Source organism: Anopheles nili, chromosome 3 (assembly GCF_943737925.1).
Source record: "Anopheles nili chromosome 3, idAnoNiliSN_F5_01, whole genome shotgun sequence".
Lineage (NCBI taxonomy): Eukaryota > Metazoa > Arthropoda > Insecta > Diptera > Culicidae > Anopheles > Anopheles nili.
The window spans coordinates 74,652,885-74,658,045 of record NC_071292.1 but is presented as its reverse complement, the minus strand read 5'-3'; positions in this window follow the sequence as shown (position 1 = coordinate 74,658,045).

Genomic DNA, 5,161 nt, shown 5'->3' with positions numbered 1-5,161 from the left:
CCTCAGATGTATCGAGCAGCCTTTTTGGAGCAACTGGTGCGTTAACGAACCCAAACAATAGGTGCTTAAGACCGCATTCCATTCGTCAAGGGAGGTTGAAAAAATATGAAGTTTCTATTAAGTCATCGCCGTCTAGCACCTTCACGAGGCTCAATTATGCAAATTAATAACTTTCTGGCCGCACACCGCACGTTGGCGGTTGCATCGCTCCATCGCGGCTCTAGGCTAACAGGTAGATCAAAATTAAAAGAAACCCCTCGTGGGTTTGGCGATCGTGTCGGATAAATTGATGAAAATAATCGTGACACACATCCTGCGGGCGCGCCGCCACCGGTACTGCGGGACCGCGACCGAGAGAGTAAGGGCGTATCGACACTCCGGTTGGCGTAATGATTGCGTTGCACAATTGGCACGACGCACAGTGTGTGCGAGAGTTTTGCAGAAAGTGCTTGTACCGATGCTAATTATTTAGTACCCGGCAGTGCGGCTTTCGAAACCCCACATACCATTTGCTGTAATTGGATGTGTAGGTTTTATTACGCTGCCGCAAATGAGATTTGAACACTATTTTAAGCACAATTTTGGAAACGATCAGCCTAATCGAAAATGAGCCAATGATTTAAAAATAAACAAGTACTGTCCTTCGAGCTTTTCTGTACACAATAAATGGATTAAAAACCATCAAATTCCTCCTGAACATTACTCGACCATCGAGTGCAACAGACAGAAAAAAAACCAGCCGTCTGGAGCTCTTGAAACAGTGCGAATTTTGCGAAATCAAGCCTCGATTTAGTGCCTCAAATTGTGCTCCCATTAAATGGGACAAATTTAACACCTCGTTAGCTTGCTTACAGGGACAAAGAAAAAAGAAAACTCATGCATCGTTTCTCGGCTTCCCCGGCGATGGCTTCATTAAAGTGTGAAGAAATATGTTCCAGCAGAAAAAGTCGCGTCTCTTTTTCTTTTTCATTCGAAAATATTTTTGCGATTGAACCGGTACCGTATGTTTTGCTGCTTCGGTCTGCTATTGGCCAACAGTCTTGAGCTCCCAAAACGATGGATCGAAAAAGTAAACGAGCCCAGAACATAGTCCCAACCAGCATTCCTCAGGCGTTTTTGGCCCGTTCGAAAGCGAGCTCACCGATGAATCAACGGGCTGGAGAGAATCAACGAAAGTGAACGAACGTCCATGAACGAAATCCGTGTCCGCGCTCGCGTCCGTTGCGTTAAATGCGCCCCTCCGAGTCACCATTTATGCGGATCAAGTCCACATTCTGCCGCAATGGCGGCCTTCCCCTCCGGCGACACGCACAGCAATATGTTGCGAATGTTGTAATCGCGCAATTGCGGTTTGTTTTCTGCAATATCGACGCTCCCAAACCCGACACCCGGTTCCTGACCATGGAGAGTGAAATTTCCCGAGCGTCATTGTTATCATTTTCCCGAAAGCGAAGAATGTTCTTGAAACCATTTTTGAAAGGAAAATTTGTAACACGCGATCCGAGTCTTATCAAATAAACGTTGCATTTTTTCAACCAATTTTCCCTTCTCGCAAATGAAAACTTCACACACAAAAACTGCAAAAAAAACGATCGATCGTGGCAAGGGGGATTATTTTGCCAATTCCCCGGCAAACGGCGATAGTTTAAAGCTGATTTTTGTTGCCAGAAGGAAGAAAAAACCCACCACCACGCACCAGCTCGATGGCGCAATAGGGCGACATTGCATCAATGGGCTAGGCTCTTCCCCTCCAAGTGAACAAAATGGAAGGTGTAGCGGAACAGAAATGGCTCGCCAAGCGAGGAAACATCCAAACAAAAAATCGACAACATCAAAACAACAACCATGCGGGGATCTAAGGGTGAGGGGATGAGACTGGAGGATGAGAAGACAGAGACAAAAAATACGCCAATACAAAAACCACGAAATGAGCGCAGAAAACTAGCGAGAAATGGAGCCTACAGCACGGAGTGGGATAGGGGGTGCATGGAACAAGAAATGCCTCCAAAATTTTAAGCCTCCACCTCGGCACCTCTCCCTCTCTCTCTCTCTCTTCTGCTCTCTCTGCCAACCCAACGACTCATGGAGTGGTGCGACCTCCGAGCGGCCGTTGGCACAGATTTTATTTTTTTGGCCGAGGAGGCGCCCGGGGCGATCTCTGCGGGCGAGTGAGAGTGAAAGTGAGCACCTGGACGGGGCTGGGGTTGATCTCAGGGGTGCTCGAACGTGTGAAAGAGACAGTAAAAAAAAGCTCCGTGAGAAGAACGCGCGTTCACAGACCCCTAAAGAGGGTGAGTACGCGCGAATGTATGCGAGACCACGTGAAGAGCTGCGATCGCGCGCGCGCGCGCGCTCCATTGCGCAACCAACGCGCGATCAGACGCCATTCGCGCCCGGTTCGTTTGTTGCACCGTCGCCGCCATCATCCGGTGCCTTGCGACACCCATTAACCTCTCTCTATCTCCCTCCCTCACTCACACTTACACGCACGATCAAAAAAGCACTCGATCGCGGTCAGCTTTTGGAGTGGCCCTCCGTTTTTCGCGTTTCGGACGGTTGTTTCGTGCTTTTCCTCTCGTGGCTTTTTTTCGGTTGCCTTTTTTTTGGCGCGACGCGACCTTTACCGAGTCGACTATTGCGTACCCTGATGACGGAAGATGTCGAGATGCTGTACATCCGACCGATGGCTGAGGAGCGACGCGCTGCAAAGCTGCACGATTGCGTACTACTGCATTTCGGATCGAGCGTAATAAAGCCTCCAGCCTCGAGGAAGGCTGCCGTGAGGCTCGCACGTGGACGGGCAGGCGCGGAAGGAAACGCGAAATTCACTAACCCACATCTCGGTTGCCGGTCGTTGCGTGTTGGTTGCGAGACGGCAATGAACCCACGCTGAACTCGCGCAGTTCGAAGATGCGTACCGGAGGCTCGCTTTGCCGGTGGCATCAGGGCTAGAGTCGATGTTTTGCCCTGGGTGCGTCTGCGGGTTATAGGGCTTTGCATTAATGCAACCAACAAACGTACGCATCGCACCCTGACGGAGCGATAATGACCTGCCCGGCTGACCTACTGAGCTGAGGTGGCTCCCGTGGGCGCTCGTGGTGGGTGCGCGATCGGGGGTAACTTTACACGGGCTAATTACACGTGTGCTCGTGCTGGAACTGCACATTATTTTTTTTTTTTTTTCGTTTCTTCAAGCACACCCGCCACGATCGACGGAGGTGAGTAAACGCGAGTAAATAATCGTGTTAGAAATGGTTGATGCCGGCTGCATAATTCGCCCCCAAAACGGGGCGCTAATTGTAGTGCTGCGCGCGTTTTTAAATGGAGCGTCAGCTACAGGTCGATCTAGCGCAAGAAAAAGGTTGGAAAACTTACAACGAATCACGTTTTGGACGAAATGTTCATAAATGTTTTTTACGCCACTCATGTGTCTATTTCAAGCACCCTTTTTTAACTCACAATTCTTATCGAGTAATTTCTAAAAATAGCATTTTCGAAAGCACGCCGATTTCGCGCTTGGAAGCAAACAGGTGGAAACAATCAGCGCGATGCTGGATCACTCGTAAATTGCCCGCGGGTTGCCATGCAAATGTGAACGGTAGTCAACGGGAAATCGTCCTTGAGAAACGTGATGCTTTCGGTAAAGCATGTCGTGCGGTTCGTCGCACAGTTAACTCTTGCTTTCGAGCAGTTTCAGCAAGCCTCCAAAGCTGAGATGTAAAATTTGTTGCAAAAAAAAAAACATTTAATCAAGAAATTAAACACGCTCGCTTACAACGACGAGTGATTGCACTAAACACTTTGCTTTGCTCGCTCTAATTCGCTTTCATTAACTCGGGTAAGTATACCAACCCCTAAAGCGCGAATCCAAGTTTGGTGTGCGACCTAGTGCGCTGGTCAACAATAAGCTTCTCCCAAAGCGCAAAGAAGTGAACGCAAACCAAGTAAGGTGTTAGAAGGGGGCCTTTTAGCTTCGGGTATTGGGGCTCTCGAACGAAGATGGAGGAAACATCAGGAACAAGGTGTTGCCCAATCGCATAATGGATGGTACCGAGCCAAAAGAAAAAATCTCCCCAAAACAAAACGATTGGTTTGTTCTTTCCTCCTCAACCGGCTTAAATCAAGCCGCCACGAGGAGACCAACACGTGGGATGCGTGATGTAAAGCTTTTGGAGCACGTTCCCAATCTTATTTCACTAATTAATGGTGCAAAAAAAGCCGAAACAAGATGCACCATTCGCATTGTTGCGATAATAATTTTCATCATTACCCGATCTCGCCCATCTCGAGCCCAGCTCTACTACGGGCCATCTCCCACCTAACGGAAAACTCTCGAAGTGAAGGCCCCTCGTCGAGGCAGTGCTTTGAACTTTTACCTTCGGTGGGTTTTGAGCTCAAGCGCGAAATGAAAAAAAGGCCACTCATGGGGGCCAAAACCGGCCCCAAAACCGGCGCAATGTTGCGAGGCAGCGGATTGCGGATAGGGTCGAAAACACCTTCAAGGTTTTCCACGGTCAGCCCCCGAGCGCTGGGCCACTGGACAATGGCCACAAAATGTTACAGTAACACGCGCTCCCGCCGATGAGATGAGACGGCGAACCACGATCGCCATCTCACCTGTGAGACCTAGACTACCGTTTCTGGCGTATGCGAGCGAACGGACCCATCGGCGGCTCAAGGCGATTCCGTTGTACCGTTTTTGGAAGTGAATCAGGTTTTCCACCCTGCACGGCTCGTAGACGTGGTGGCGAAGTAATCTGCACTCACCAAAAAATAAATATCCAACACGATGGGACGAAGAGTTCCTCGTTTTGGCGCTAGTCAAAGGGTCAAAGGTTCGACAACGCGCGAACAACAGTTGGCCCTAGAAAAAGACCTCGAAACGCATCCCATATATGGTGACTAGCAAATCGAACGGTGACGAGATGGCGAGATCAGGAAAACGGACGAGTTCCTTTTGAGGACGCAAAACCGCGAAACGGTCTTTCACCGAGTGTGCTTTGCACATCGTCCTGTTTTGCAGCGACCACAAGCTTCATTTATCATTGCACCCTTCATTTTGGCATCACAGCATGCCGTCAATAGTTGAGAATGGGACTCGAATGTCTTGTTTGACGGTCCAAACACGTTTGCCTGTGGGGCTTGTACGAGTTTTTTTTCG